This window comes from Typopeltis vanoorti, chromosome 3 (assembly GCF_054136105.1).
Source record: "Typopeltis vanoorti isolate ZY-2024b chromosome 3, IOZ_Tvanoo_1.0, whole genome shotgun sequence".
NCBI lineage: Eukaryota > Metazoa > Arthropoda > Arachnida > Uropygi > Thelyphonidae > Typopeltis > Typopeltis vanoorti.
In genome coordinates, this window is record NC_143551.1 from 51,053,590 (window position 1) to 51,070,287 (window position 16,698).

General features: G+C 36.0%; 1 protein-coding gene across 4 annotated transcripts in view; it reads left to right on the plus strand.

Annotated features, from left to right (window-relative positions):
• Positions 1-16,698, plus strand: part of l(2)k01209 (uridine-cytidine kinase-like lethal (2) k01209) — a 269,918-nt gene that overhangs the window by 150,447 nt on the left and 102,773 nt on the right. The gene's annotated exons all lie outside the window — the stretch shown is intronic.

Consider the following 16,698-nt stretch of genomic DNA (forward strand, 5'->3'; position numbering starts at 1 on the left):
TCTACTACGGTAGAAGTGGAGGAATTTTTTGAGCTTTAGAGAAAGCAGCTGACACAATGGAAAAGTTGGTCCTTGTTGGGGATCTAAATAGCAGTGTAGGAAATGATTGTCAGACATCGTGTAGAAAGGCTTATGTATTCGTCACATGTTGATTGGATTTTAACTGTATAGATGCAAACACAGATTGATGAGAAAATAACTATTTATTAACTTAAACTCTAATATTTTGCTGCTATTATATCCAGCATCTTCAGAGCATACAAACAAAATTTGTTACAGTAGCGAGACAACCGCAATCCGGTGTAACAGTGGGACTAGTATGAGTAATTATAGCGTACAACACAAGGACTAAAGTCCTAATTAGGTGCCATCTAAGTTAAAACAGATATTCATTTGGTCTTAGGATGACTGTCTCCAAAATCTTTGGTAGATTTATACAGCCATACTTGTTGAGGTTTGGAGTATGTTTCAGGGCTTCTGTTGATGTCTACCAAAGATTTGGGAGATAGTCATCCCAAGACCAAATTAATATTTTCTTTTTTTTTCTTTTTTCTTTTTTTTACTTAGATGGTGCCTAATTAGGACTTTAGTCTTTGTGTTGCATGCTACAATTACTCATAGTCCCACTGTTACACCAGATTGCAGTTGTCTCGCTACTGTAACAAACTTTGTATTCTCTAAAGATGCTGGATATAATACCAGTGAAATATTAGCGTTTGAGTTAATAGTTATTTTCTTATCAATCTGTGTTCGCATCTATACCGTTAAAATCCAATCTACATGATTGTCAGACATATTTTTATGTCTGAGAATTTGGAGAAATGAGCAAAGCTAATAATGATGGCAAATACCTGTTGAATTTCTGCTCAGGACACGGACCAGTTGTTACTAACACAATGTTCCAACATAAAAATGTGCAAAAATTCACATGGAGAGAAGAGGCAAGGAATAAGAAAAGTCTCATTGACTGTTTTCTACCTTGTGCAATTTGAAATTGGAAGTGATCACCATTTAGTCTTGATCAGGATAAAATTGAATTTCATGTGGAAAAGAAGGACATGTTAGAAAATTTTAAAGAGAATAAAAGTTGAGCAGCTCTCAGATTTAAATTGTAGACTATAATACACAAACATTATTCAAGAAAAAAAAAAGAGTTTGAAAATAATAATCAAACCTTGGAGATTCAGTGGAAAGCCCTGAAGAAAACATTGATTGATTCAGCCAGAGAGCACGTGGTGAGGTTGTCTGCAAGGATAGAAAAATCATAACTCCATGGTGGACACAGGAAGTTAAAGAAACAGTGGAGGAAAAAAAAGAAAGCATGTCGAAAGTTCCTGGCAAATAAGTCAGCTTGTGCTCTTAGAGAATACAGAGATAAATGTAAGAAAGCTTAGCACAGTGTTTAAAAAAAAAAAAAAAAAGTAGCTAAACAAAATTCATGAAGACTTTGGTAAGAACATAGAAAATAAATGTGAAGTGGCAAAATATTCTGGAGGCTGTTGAAAAAGCTCAGAAATGGAGGAAAGATGCAATAAAAGGAATTAGAAATGCTAAAGGTGACATGAAAATTGGTGAAAAAGATATCCTTGATGTATGGAGTAATTAGTTTGAAAAATTGCTAAACGAAACAAGCAATGACAGCACAGTAGTAAAAAACACTAAACAGGCATGCAGTCAGGAATACATATCCATACTCATCATTATCAGATTCTTGACATGTACCCTCAAGGGGTGGGGTGTACAGGATATGATGGTACCACATGACAAACTTGGATCATTACTAACTTCCTGTCTACAATTTTCCTCCAAATCAGTCTGTTACTTGTCAAGACCCCAACATTATCAGATCTTATATTTCTATTGTCTAAGGCACTTTGTACCGTATCAATCCACCTATATCTTGGTCTTCCTCTGGGTTGTTTTCTGGTCAACCTGGCAGAGATCACTTGTTTTGCTAATTTTTCTTTGCCCATTCTGTTTAAGTGACCATACCACCTGAGATTAGCTCTGCTAACACATTCCTGGATGATGAAAATGTCTGGTTCTTTCCTAATATCCTCATTTTTAATATGATATTGCCATTGATGCCATTCAGAATAATATTAATTTTAATTTATTCTTATTCATTCAATTTTTCATTCATTCAATTCATTCATTCAATCATTCAATTCAATCAATTATTCTTAATAATATCTCATTTAAATTAATAATTTAAAAGTTAAACGTCTTTACCAAATGTAATTACTGAAATATTCGCTGAAAACGATACAACGAATTGAATATTTAATTTTAATAATTTAATTTAAATTATTTGAATTAAATAATTTAAATTATTCAGGATTTAAATTATTAACAATTAATGCGCTTATAAATAACAAAAGAATATGTGTAGATGCATGAACGTTAAAACCCATCCACAGGAGTATCGATGCTTAATGCTTTTTCATTTTAAGGTAGGGTTTAAGGTAAGATTTACGATTTTCTTTATACTTTATATACGAGAATACTGCTAAAATAAGCTACGAGTGAGTTCATTTTTTTGATTCTGATATCAAAATTCATATTTACTGATTCAAAAACCTCATTCCTAAATCGACAGATCTTTTCCTAATTTCATTCTTTACGTTCCCTAACTTTCACTGGCATTTAAATAATAGGTGTGGATTATAATTTGTAGTAAATTAAGAGAATACGTTGGCTAATTTAATAACTATAAACTAGCTGTCTAATTTATTATTATTATTAAATTAGGATAGACACCGCGCGGTTAGCCTAGTGGCTTTGCGCTTCGCAACCATATTCTTGGGGAAGGAGTGTCCCAGGTTCGAATCCCATTGTAGACCTGAGGAATTTGAGGATCTTCCTCAGACATAGCCAAGTTAGCCGGTCTTGGGCGCGGTCAGTAGGGTTTTTCCCGCCAGTTTATCTGGCGTTTTTCATCCCGCAAACAGGCCAACCGGCCCCATGAACATACGCCTCTACAGTCAAAAATATATCTCCCCAGTGGCAGACCAGGCGACGGGTCGGTTGGGAGTAGTACTAACAAAGAAGTTGCATCTAAAGTAACACGCGGACCCTGCATGGAAAGCGGGAATAACGCGTAGAAGAAGAAGAAGATTGCCATTGATGCCATCTGTTCAGGCCACTAATCTTTCTCAGGACTCTCATATCTGCAGTCTCTAGTCTTTGGTCAAGTGTTTTACTTCTGACCCAGCTCTCAGATCCATAAGTTAAAACTGGTTTGAACACAGTCTTGTATACAGCTAATTTAGTGTTCCAACTAATTTCTCTCTTATTCCATATGAATTTATTCAATTGACTTCCTGCTGTTGGATTGTGATAGATTGGGATTATAGGAACTCCTATCTTATCACAATCTAACATGCGTTTCCAAACAAAAAAGGAATATAAATACATGTGATTGCCTCTGAGTATTAAATTAATGCTATATAAATATATCAAGCAATTTTTACTATGAGAAAACAAATAAGTGTGCATTTAGTACCACTCACAAATGAGTTAAAATCAATAATGCAGTGTAAACCTTTAGCAGAGTTTTATAAAGTAATATGTACTAAGAGATATAGAATGTTAGCACAAGTTCAAGATGGGGGAGGTGAAGTCCAAAGGTCACGAAGGAGCTGTTCGCCCCAAGCAATCACGTGCCGTCAGCGCACGTGGGATATAGCAGAGAGAGAGCTGGATGCCGTTACGTGAGCCTACGCGAGTGCATTGGGTGGACATCGCAAAATGCGAGAATTGCCGAGAAAGAAAGATGAAAATATAAGGGTCTAGCACCCCAGAAAAAGGGCCTTTTGTTCCTGGATCTCCTGGTGTTCATCTCGTGTTGTCATGAGCAGGTGAAGGGTGACAGTGCCTCCATTCCGGATGGTTTCAATAGAGGCAGCGGCAGAACTAGACGTAGTATCTCTGCAGAAGGAATAAGCCCGGCCGTCCATAGAAAACCAGATTGGAGCATATAGACATCTCGTCTAAGGAGAGGCAGATTCTGGTAGACTGCTGACGCGACGCAGAACCAAGGATTGATAAGTAGACTTTATTTGTATTTTGCTGATTGTGAATGAAAGATTTGTGCCACGTCATAAAAACAGAAGAAGAAACATTAATGATATTAATTAGAACTGAACTGTAGTGATCTATAGAGGGTTACCTTAAAATCTTACTGTCTCCTATTGTGAGAGAGTTGCATAATATGTTCTAGTAGGTTAAGAATATGTTTAAAGTAAGGAATTGCTTTCAATGAAGGGATTGTAAAAGATATAAATCCTATCTTGTGTGGTTTGATTGAATTACTAAAGAAATTAGAGAGTTATTATGATAATCATGCATGATTAAGGTATTTAAGGATAAAAATAAGAAATCTTACTTCAGACTTACAGTTAATCACTTTGAGTATACTTCCTGACTATCCTGACTGTCAGGAACTCGGGTGGGAATTAAGCTTATTGTATTGTATGTACATATTTAAGATATCTAATAAACCTTGCGTTTGTACCCAAGTAAGACTTTCTGGAATCCGATGCACCGCTTTTAAAAACGTACTACGAATCTAGGCGGGAGACTAGAATAAGAATAGATTTTGGACATGTCTGTGAAATTATCAGGTATCACTTAAGTACTGTCTTGGGATCACCTCTTGATTAATAATATTGTTTAATCTAAAAGCGCTAAGTGGCGCAGCAAAATATAAATTTCTTAGTGTTTACGAGGGGTCGATCTCAGACAATCTGATATTCTGGTATTGGCTCAATCTCGAGGCAATTCCTTTGTCCCCCAGAGGTACCACGTGATACCTGAATGAGAGTTTAACGGGGATTTGACCTAAAGACTAAAGAATAGATATGAGTAGAAAGAAAGACACAACACTGCCATACCTGCTTTGTTGATTCTGTTGTCTATTTCCATATTTAATTTATCATCTTCACTAAAAATCGTGCCTAAGTAGCTGAAATGTTTTACTTGTTCCACAGGTTCTCCATTCACAACACAGTTGACATTTTCAATGATTCTGCCTATTTTCATTGTCTTTGTCTTTTTATTGCTGACCTTCATACCATATCTATTACAATAGTTATTCAATTTAGTCAGGGAATCTTGCAAACTTGTAGCAGATTTATTTAGAAGTATAACATCATCTGCATAAAGCTGACATTAACATCTCCAATTCTGATATCATGTTTAATACCACTTTCCTTCATAATGTGATGCATATAGATAATGAATAACAGAGGGGATAATGTTACATCCTTGTCTCACACCAGATTTAACATTAAACCATCTTCCTATACTTCCTTCAATTCTAACTGCTGATTTACAACTCAAATAAAGACTAAGTATTGCTTGATATAATGCCCTTGTCATATGCCTTTTCCAGATCGACAAAACTTAAATGCAGATCTTTCTTATATTCCAATGCTTTCTCAACTATTTGTCGTAAAGTGAAGATCTGATCCTGACAGCCTCTATTTGACCTGAATCCAGCTTGTTCTTTGCCAAGCTTTTCTTCCACAATTCTGCTCAACTGTTTTTCAAGTATACTGGCATAAATCTTGTCAGGAACACTCAGTAGGGAAATTCCTCTGTAATTCTCACATTCAGTTTTATTTTCCTTTTTATATATGGGTGCTATGAGAGCTCTACTCCAATCATCTGGAATTTGTCCCTCGGTCCAGGCCTTCTGAACTATGCAGTGCAGCCACTGTAAGACTTTTATTATACCACCATATTTCAGCATTTCTGGTCGAATATCATCTACTCCTGCTGTCTTTCCACATTTCAAGCCTTTGATGGCTTTTTCTACTTCAAGTATGGATATGTATTCCTGACTGTATGCCTGGTCAGTGTTTTTTAACACTGTGCTGTCATCACTGCTTGTTTCATTTAGCAAATTTTCAAAGTAATTACTCCATACTTCAAGGATCCTTTTTCCCTCTGTTTTCATTTCACCTTTATCATCTCTAACTCCTTTTACAGCACTCTTTCCTCCATTCCTAAGCTTCTTCAACAACCTCCAGAATATTTTGCCACCTTCTTGATATTTATTTTCTATGTTCTTGCCAAAGTCCTCCCATGACTTTTGTTTAGCTAGTTTTACACACTGTTTAGCTTTTTTACATTTGTCTCTGTATTCTCTAAGAGCGCAAGCTGACTTATTTGCCAGGAACTTTTGATATGCTTTCTTCTTTTCCTTCACACTGCCTCTTTAACTTCCTGTGTCCACCTTGGAGTTCTAATTTTTCTATCCTTGCAAACAACCTCACCACATGCCTCTCTGGCTGAATCAATCAGGGTTTTCTTCAAAGCTTGCTACTGAATCTCCACGGTTTGGTTCCTGTTCTCAAACTCTTTCATTTTTTTTTCCCAATAATCTTTGTGTATTTTAGTCTACAGTTCACATTTGAGAGCTGCTCAACTTTTATTTGCTTTAAAACTTTCTTACATGTTATTCTTTTCAATATAAAATTCAATTTTATCCTGCTCAAGACTAAATAGTGATTGCTTCCAATTTCAAATCCTCTGTGCACTCTGGTGTCTTGCATCAGGGAGAAAACATCACTATGAACAATAACATTGTCATTGAGACTTTTCTTATTCCTTGCCTCTTCTCTCCATGTGAATTTGTGCACGTTTTTATGTTGGAACATGGTGTTAGTAATAACCAGTCCATGTCCTGAACAGAAATCCAATGGGTATTTGCCATTATTATTAGCTTTGCTGTTTTCTCCAAATTTTCCCAAAATATTTTTGTATGTCTGACAATCATTTCCTAGTCTGCTATTTAGATCACCAACAGGGACCAACTTTTCTTTTTTCATTGTGTCAGTTGCTTTTTCTAAAGCATCAAAAATTCCTCCACTTCTACCTTAGTAGAACCTTCTGTGGGATCATAGGCACAAATAAGTCTCATTGTACAGTTAGCCATTCTGATATTTGCCCACATCACTCTACTCAAGACTGCCTGCCATTCAAGAAGATTAGCCTCGTATTTAGTGTTGAATACTATGGCTACTCCTTCTTTTCCTTGATTGTCATTGCTCGAATATAACATTTTGTATTTATTGCTCAGAAAGATCTCACCAGTTTTTATCTTTTTTGTTTCAGTGGTACTTATCTAATTTCTCAGCTAGCTCCATTTCTTTGCCATTCAGGCTTATGTTGATAGTACTGATCTTTGAGTTGGGTGTGCTTTCAGATTTGTTCCAGTAGCTGACTTTTCGCTGTTCGCCCTGGTTCCCTAGCAAAAACAGTGGGGTCCTTGTTTAACCAGGCGACGCTCCAGCTGGCATGAAATTTTGTCATGTTGTACTATCATTTTGTATATTGGTTTAAGCCAATTAGAATACAGTTTGGTCAGCTAAATCCCAAATTGCCAGCCCATCGTCGTTTGTTCAGTATCCAGGTAGATACCCAACACGGTGTACCACGAGAAGGTGAGGATTGGACATTAGGTCAGAAGCCCTGGTGGTTCTCTGCATTTCTTTAAAGGCTATGTGGAGGTCTCCTCTCAGTTATACAGTTTTGACCCTTAGGCACCCCACATATCTATACTTGAAGCCATCAAAAGCCCGAAATGCGGAAAGGCAGCAGTAATATGTGATATTTCACCAGAAATGCTCAAGTATGGAAGTCTTACAGCGGCTGCACTGCATAGTTCAGAAAGCCTGGACAGAGGGACAAATTCCAGATGATTGGAGTAGAGCTCTTGTGGTACCCATATATATATATATATATATATATATATATATATATAAAAAAGGAAATAAAACTGAATGTGTGAATTACAGAGGTATTTCTACTGAGTGTTCCTTGGAAGATTTATTCAAGTATACTTGAGCAACAGTTGAAAAGGATTGTAGAAGGGAAGCTTGGTGAAGAATAAGTTGGATTCAGGCCAAATAGAGGCTGTCAGGATCAAATTTTCACTTTATGACAAATAGTTGAGAAATCATAGGAATATAAGATCTGTATTTAACTTTTGTAGATCTGGAAAAGGCACATGACAAGGTTATGTAGTGTCAATGGGGCATTATATCAAGCAATACTTAGTTGTAAGTCAGCAGTTAGAATTGAAGGAAGTGCAGAAAAATGGTTCTGTGTTAAATATGGTGTCAGACAAGAATGGACATTATCCCCTCTGTTATTCATTATCTATATGGATCACATTATGGAGGAATGGGGTATTAAACCTAATATCAAAATTGTAGATGCTAATCTCAGCTCTTTATTTTATGTGGATGATGTTATACTTCTAAATAAATCCGCTACAAGTCTGCAAGATTTCCTAACTAAATTGAATAACTGTTGTAATAAATTTGGTATTATTCACTTAAAGAGAATGGGAGGGAAAAGATTAGCAAAACAAGTGTTCTTTGGCAGGGATAAGACCCAGAGGAAGACCAGGATGTAGATGGATTGATACAGTAAGAAGTGACTAAACAAACACACGTAATAACCATATTAATAAGTTTTAAAAAGTAAATATTTCATCCTAAGTATCTTAGGACATCGTCAGTACAGTTAATTCAAACAATACTAGGAATAACATCCTTTTAGGGCGCATGATTACAATGGAATCCCAATATGTGTGCAGTAACGTGCTATAGAATTCAAATATATCTGGAAGAGAAAAAAAAAGATTACATTAAAAATAAGATAACGTACTGTATTTTTCGGATGATAAGACTCGCCCCAAATTTATGAGATGTTTTTTAGAAAAAAATATTTTATTACATAAGTAAGAATTTGTAAATATCATTAATTTTTATTTATTGTTACAATCATTTGTATTAGCAATATTCATTTCATCTTCACTCTCGGTACAATCACTCGTCTCCTTAATGTCATCGTTCGTATTACTTTCGTCTGAACTATTGTTGTCACTCCCTTCAAAAACTGCGTCATCTTTGGTACCATCCATCGCATTACTTATCCCACATTTCTTAAATGACTTTATAATCGTCTCTTCTTTCACAGCTTCCCATGAATTTTTCACCCAGGTAAATACTTCTGAAATTGTTGGTCGTTTCATACATCCTGTTGCTGTAACATCGTGATTTCGCTTTGCCATCCGTTTGTTCCACTCTTCCTGCATAAAAAATTTTTGAATGGTTTATTAATTGATCCATCCAAGGGTTGTAATTGGCTTGTAAGGCCTCCAGGAATGACAGCTAATTCTGTATTCATTTCTTTTAGAAGCTTCTTTTGTTGATTGTTTTATGCGCTCTGAATTGATCCTACATTAACATCGCAGGCTTTTTAAACAACGCACCTGGACGTTTTGCCCATATCTTATCCATAATTTCATTCCTGTTTCGTCCATCCAGCCTTTATCTTGAATGTGGATAATAATGCCACAAGAAATTTCATCTCTCAGTAACGTTTTTCTCTTGAAGATTAACATGGGGGGGGAGAGTAGTTTTGTTCCATCCGCACAACAAGCTAAAATTACAGTGTAGTGAGTGTTTTCATGACCTATTGTTTTGATTACTATTGATTTGCTGCCTTTTGAATCTACTGTCCGATTTGAAGGAACATCAAAAGTTAGAGGCAATTTATCCATGTTTGCAATTTAATTAAGCTCAATTGATTCTCGCTGATATGACAAATCTATGGAATTCTATAATTTTAGCTTCATAGTCAGCCAGCATTTAGTAGGCTAGAGTGGTTTTTGTATGCATGCATAACCCATGTCTTTTCATAAATCTAAAGCACCAAGAGTGATCCGGTAAAATCTAAAATTCCATTAGCAGTTGCCCATCGTTTCACTTCAAAAATTATCATTTTCGTAGAAACAGATATTCCCATGTTTCGATGATTTGTTACCCCATTTTTCATTCGTACTTCTAATTCTGGCCATTTTTCTAAGTACGGACGGAATGTTTTCATGTGTTTATATAACAGTTTTAATTGTTCCTCTTGTTTTCTCCACTCACGAACCATTTTTTCTGTTGGTGGTGGACCAAAATGTCTTTCTGCTGCTCTGTTTCCATATTGTTTTGCATAATTTATCACATTTAATATATAACTCGCATTATATGAGTCTTTTTTGTTTTACTCATTTTTTCTAATTTTAAGATAAAAATTTTAATGACTTATAAAAAAATAATTCAAATGAACCATACAAAAGTGCATATGTTTACACACTAATGACTATTGATGCTCTAAATCGGTGATTCGCCCACATGCAGCGAGATAACTTAGGTACCTACCTTCAGTGGCGTACTTTCTAATTTTATTAACATATCACGCCAGTAATTGAACTTTGTTAACAGCTTCGGTACAGTGTAAAGATTTGTATTTTAATGTTACCTTCGGACCACAAGATGCACCAAAATTTTCAGTCCATTTTTCTATGTAAAAAGGTGCGTCTTATGGTCCGAAAAATATGGTATATAAAAAATCATTTTACACAAATTTATGTGACAATTTCCCATACTTTAGAAATAGCAAGAACGTCATTATGGTTTAGATTTGGTCTGTGAATTAGGGCTTCAGCACTTTCTTTATATAAATGTTAATGTTTATATAAAGATCTATGTAGAAATTTGGTCTTTATCCAATGGATCCTAGGGTTTGGGTTTTCAACTTTCTGTGGTTTGATAAGAGGGATATGGTCATGATGTTCCGAAATGCATTTACAAACAGATGCTACCTTGTACATGCCAGGTAGCATCACAGGTGAGAGTTTGTCTTTAGGAGAAGGTAACAAGTTATAGATCTGGTTGATTGGTTTTTAGGTAGTAGCAAGTTTGTATTTCTTCATAATTTTTGAAAGACATTCGGCGATGTCTTTGACATAAGGTATGGGAATCCTACGGGCTTGTTTTTGTCTAGGTTGATGCGTGGGAAAGTGACTGATTTTTTGAGTTGTTTTAAGATTGTATCCATTTAGTATGACTGTATTTTTGATTATTTCCTGTTTCGATTCTAGAAACAGGAACTACATCTCTGTTTCTAGGATAAAATAAACCTGCTTCATCCTCGCATCAAATTCACGCTAGAAAAAGAATCTCCACAGGGTATCTCCTTTCTGGATTTACACATCCAAAGAAAAGAAGAAGATTCCATCTCCACTTCTGTTTATTGCAAGCTGACATTTTCAGGTCGCTACATTCATAATTCTTCTGCTCGTTTTGAAATTCATCCATTTCAAAAATTTGGCATCATTAAATCATTAGTAACTAGAGCACACTGATTCGCTCCTGAAGAATTTCTAAACCAAGAATTGGAAATAATCAAAAATACAGTCATACTAAATGGATACAATCTTATAACAACTCAAAATCATTAGTCACTTTCCCACACATCAACCTAGACAAGAACAAGCTCGTAGGATTCCCATACCTTATGTCAAAGACATCTCTGAACGTCTTTCAAAAATTATGAAGAAATTCAAACTTGCTACTACCTACAAACCAATCAACCAAATCTATAACTCGTTACCTTCTCCTAAAGACAAACTCTCACCTCTGATTCTACCTAGCGTGTACAATGTACAAGGTTCCATGCTCCTGTAAATTGTCTTACTGTGGACAGACAGGTAGATCTATTCGTAAATGCATTTCGGAACATCAAGACCATATCCATCTTATCAAACTACAGAAATCTGTCATCGCACAACACTGAGTTGAAAACCCAAACCCTAGGATCCATTGGAAAAAGACCAAATTTCTACATAGATCTTTATATAAATATTAACATTTATATAAAGAAAGTGCTGAAGCCCTACTTCACAGACCAAATTTTCACCGTAATGACGTTCTTGCTATTCCTGAAGTATGGGAAATTCTCATACAAATTTGTGTAAAATGATTTTTTTATATATGTTATCTTATTTTTAATGTAATCTATTTTTTTTTTCTTCCAGATATGTTTTAATTTAATTCTATAGCACGCTACTGCATGCTTATTGGGATTCCTTTGTAATCATGCGCCTTAACTTGATGTTATTCCTAGTATTGTTTGAATTAACTGTACTGATGATGTCTTAAGATTCTTAGGATGAAATATTTACTTATTACTGTGGTTATTACGCGTGTTTGTTTAGTCATGAATTTTCCACAGGTTTCATTGTACAATACAGTCAAAAGTGCCTTAGATATAATTATGAGATCTGATAATGTTGGAGTCTTGACAGGTAACAGATTGACTTGGAGGAAAATTATAGATATGAAGTTAGTAATGATATAAGTTTTTCATGTAGTACTATCATATCCTGTACATCCCTTGAGGATACATGTCAGGAATTTGACTTTTTTGTAATTTAAGTTTATTTTTTACATTATTTGGAAACCCTGCTCTAGTGACCAAACATGGAAGTTTTCCAAGTCACTTCAGGCCTCCCATAAGCAGGGCCATGGTCTCACATATGAAATTCATCTCCTGGCTAAAGGTATTCACAAGAACCCATACCATGACAGAATTCAAATCTGCAAACTTGTTGGCTGGAAATCAGGTATGTTAGCCACTTTGCCAGTCAGGTTGGTAAATGATAGGAAACTAACAAAAATGTTATATATATTGAGTTCGATAGTTATATTTGTAAGTTTAAAAAAGTATCAGAAATTATACATCTACCTCAGTGCAGCAAAAACAAAGGCCTAAACCAGCTTTAGTCTGCTTTTATAAAAGACCCAAAATTATTACTTCCAGGTACTTAATGAGAAATGTCACATATCACTCGTGCTAACTGTTATATCTTCTCATGAATTCATTCACAATACCAGTGAATGAATTCTACAATAGGTATGATAGCTGATGTATGTGATACATGACCTCCCTCAAGTGGGTGATACAATCATGTATCATGCACTTGAGACTGCAGCTGCTAGATCAGCTCATACCTTTTTTTTATGCATTGCTTAATAGTCCTATATACAGACTACAGACACTTTATTGATCAAAACTAATTGCCGAATGGCAGCCATCATGGCAGGAAGCATTGACAAATAAATTACATGACATTAAGCCTTGAAATTAAGTACTGACTTTCTAGTCAACATAGAAAAGAGGGGTTGTTCTTGCCAGGCTCTACATAGGCCATAGTCATCTTACACATTCCTGTTTACTGACCACCTGTGGGTGAAAAATGCAATGCGGCATCTTACTGTTTGTCATATTCTGATGGAGTGCTAGCACTCCATGTGAGAAAAATCTGCTCTCATCCCTTTCTTGACTGTATTCAATTCTTAACTTCCATGGATGCCCTTTAATCCTCATCCCACCCTCCATAATAAACCATTCCATCTACTGATATCCCTTATAACCCGTTCAGAAGTTTGTAGGTCTACCATATCTCCCTTCTTTCTCCTATTTGTTAGGATCTGAAGTTCATAAATTCTCACTCTATTTTCATAAGCTACATTCCACAGTCCTGATATCATCTTTAACAATCTCCTTTGGACCCTCTCTGCTGTATCTCCATCACCTTGGAGACCAGATTTAGGCAAATAGTCCAGGCAAAGCCTTGTGAAGAGGCAAAATGACTTCTTATCCTTGCATATTGTGTTTGGTTCTGCAATGCAATTATCCTTTGAGTTGTATTTGCAATCTTTGCTACATGATCCCTGAACTTCAACTTCCTGTCTACTGAAACTCCAAGATCTCTAGCCTGATAATTTTCTTCTGTTCTAATCCCCTCAATATAATGCAACCTTAGATATCTCCTCACAACAAAAATCATAACTTCACATTTACTAACATGTTGAAATGCATGTACACAAATGCCAGAAGTAGCAGAAATAAAGGAGAGAGTTCTTAGCATTGGTCAGCTCAACTTGGCCAAAAATTATTGGCATCAGCAAGACCCTGGTTTTCAGAGAATGATGTAGTCACAGGAATAGATTGTAATGGATATTGTATTTTCAGAGAAGATAGAAGAAATAGGGCAGGAGGAGGAGTATTATTAATGATAGCTGAAGAACTTGAACCAACAAAAATAGAAGTTAAGAAAGATCTGATGAAAATGGTTCATTTGAGGCTCTGGTGTGAAATAGAGGCAAATAGGACAAAATATATTGTTGGTTGCTACTATAGATCTTGGCATCCAGAAGAAGGTGTGGTTGACATGCATCACTAGATTAGCACAACAAGTGCAGGTTGAGCAATTATCACGGGAGACTTCAACAGTGTAATATAGATTGGAAGGAGGAAAAGGCACATGGCAAATGGAAATAGAATTTATACAGTTACTAAAGTATAATTAACCTGAAACAGCATGTGATGGAAGGGACCAGAGGTTTGAGAGTGTTGGATCTGGCAATAGCATCGGAAGTTCTATCTATAACTTGCAGTAGCAACTCTACCTTCTGATCAGGGAAAATGACCATGCAGTATTTTTTTTGGGGGGGGGAGGGGGTTGCTCAACACATGAAAATTTCCGTCCAGAAAAGATTTATGTGGAACTACAAAGTTGCCAATTATGATAAACTTAGAAAGCAACTTGGAGCAGCACCATGGCATAAGAAACTTATGCACTAATGACATTCATTCCATGAATTGTCAAGGATTGTTTGAGTGAGGCAGTATCAGAGTGCATTTCCAGGGTCAGAAGGATAAACCAAGTAGGGATTAAGTGGATGATTAGCAATATAAAGCAGGAGCTGCAAAAAAAAGAAAGTATTGTGGAAGGAATATAAACAAAATTATCAGAATGCCCATGAACAGTAAAGCATAAGCAAGAACGGTAACTAGTATGATAATGAAGGCTAAATTTTCAAGAGAAAATTCGCTAGGTAGGCTAAAGTAAATCCAAGAAGGTTTTTTCACTACCTAGAACAATAACTTTACTGATGGTAGGAAAGTGACAGAAGCAGAAGAAATAGTTCAATTACTTGAGTGATCGTTTTGCAAGGGTATATTATACATGTTGTGACTTTGCTGTTACTGAGGTGACAGAGACTGATGTGAGCATTGAGATAGATGAACTGGATATACTCAGTATATTGAAAAATATCAATATGAATACAGAAGTGGGCCTGGATAGTATGTTAGTTCGTGTGTTACAAGAACGTACGAGTGAACTGGCAGTGCCTCTGATGAACTGGTTTAATCCATGTCTCAGCTTTAGCAAGTTTTCAAGAGAGTGGAAAGAGGATAAGATAGTTCCATTACATAAAAGTGGCTCTAAGGCAAATTATACAGACCAATTAGTATCCCTGGAATGGTTGTTAAAGTATTGGAAAAATACTTTAAAAAATTGTTTAAAAGTAAAATCAAGGAATTGGTGAATAAGAATATGATACTCTATAAGGGACAACATGGCTTTGTAAAAGGTAATTCCTGGCTCAGTAATTTATTCACATTTTATAATAAGGTGACAGTGGAATTGGATAAAGGAAATGGCTACACCATGATACTGCTGAACTTTGGAAAGGCACTTGATAGAATACCACTTGGAAGACTATTACATAAGTTTGAGCAAATGGGATTGAATATGAGGCTGGTAGCATGGATGGGGGCGATGGCTAATGGACAAACATCAGCAGGTGGTGTATAGTGGAGTGGAATCAAGGCAAATGAGGGTGACTAGTGGAGTATCCCAGACTGTACCAAGACCAGTGCACTTTAATTTATACATTAATCACATAGAAGAGTTGTAGGGAAATATTCAGTCGTTTGCCAATGATGCAAAACTAGGAAGGGCAATAGTTGATAATGGGGATGTAAATATTTTACAGGATGTTGGAAGTTTATTTTGCACTTGGTTAGACTATAATAAATTTAGTTTAATCCTTTATCCAAGTGTAAGCAAACAAAGTTTATGCCTGAAAATATCTTCAGGACTGAGGTAAGGTGGTACATCCCTTGGCAACTCGTAGCAAAGGCAGACCAAGCTCTCATCACTCCTTGTCTCAGTATCTCCCAAAATGCAAAGCACATCTCCTTGTGGACATGTATACTGCCATGCATTAAAGGGAAGGGCCACTACCCTGACTGGTTTCGACCTTTATTGAGGTCTCGTCAGTGGGAGGCAGACCCAGAGTGGTGATACTAAGGCAGAAACAATGGAGAGGTCATATTTACCTATACGAGTTGCCAACTGGTGTACCACCTTATTATTAAATTACTCTGGATTTAGAAAAAGATGTTGGAAGTTTATTTTGCACTTCGTTAGACTATAATAAATTTAGTTTAATCCTTTATCCAAATGTAAGCAAACAAAGTTTGCGCCTGAAAATATTTTCAGGACTTGAGGTAAGGTGGTACATAAGGTGGTACCGTATAGGTAAATATGACCTCTCCATTGCTTCTGCCTTAGTATCACCACTCTGGGTCTGCCTCGCACTGACAAGACCTCAATAAAGGTCGAAACCGGTCTGGGTAGTGGCTTTTCCCTTAATTCATGGCAGTATACATCTCCACAAGGAGATGTGCTTTACATTTTGGGAGATACTGAGACAAGGAGTAATGAGAGCTTGGCCCACCTTTGCTACGAGTTGCCAAGGGATGTACCACCTTACCTCAGTCCTGAAGATATTTTCAGGCGCAAACTTTGTTTGCTTACACTTGGATAAAGGATTAAACTAAATTTATTTTACAGGATGATTTAAATAAATTGGCAGTTTGGGCAATAGACAATTTTTGTCGATTCAATGTTATAAAATATAATGTAATGCACTGTAGGATGAAAAAAATGACACACTTCATATCATATTGGTGATACTAGTTTATAGGAAA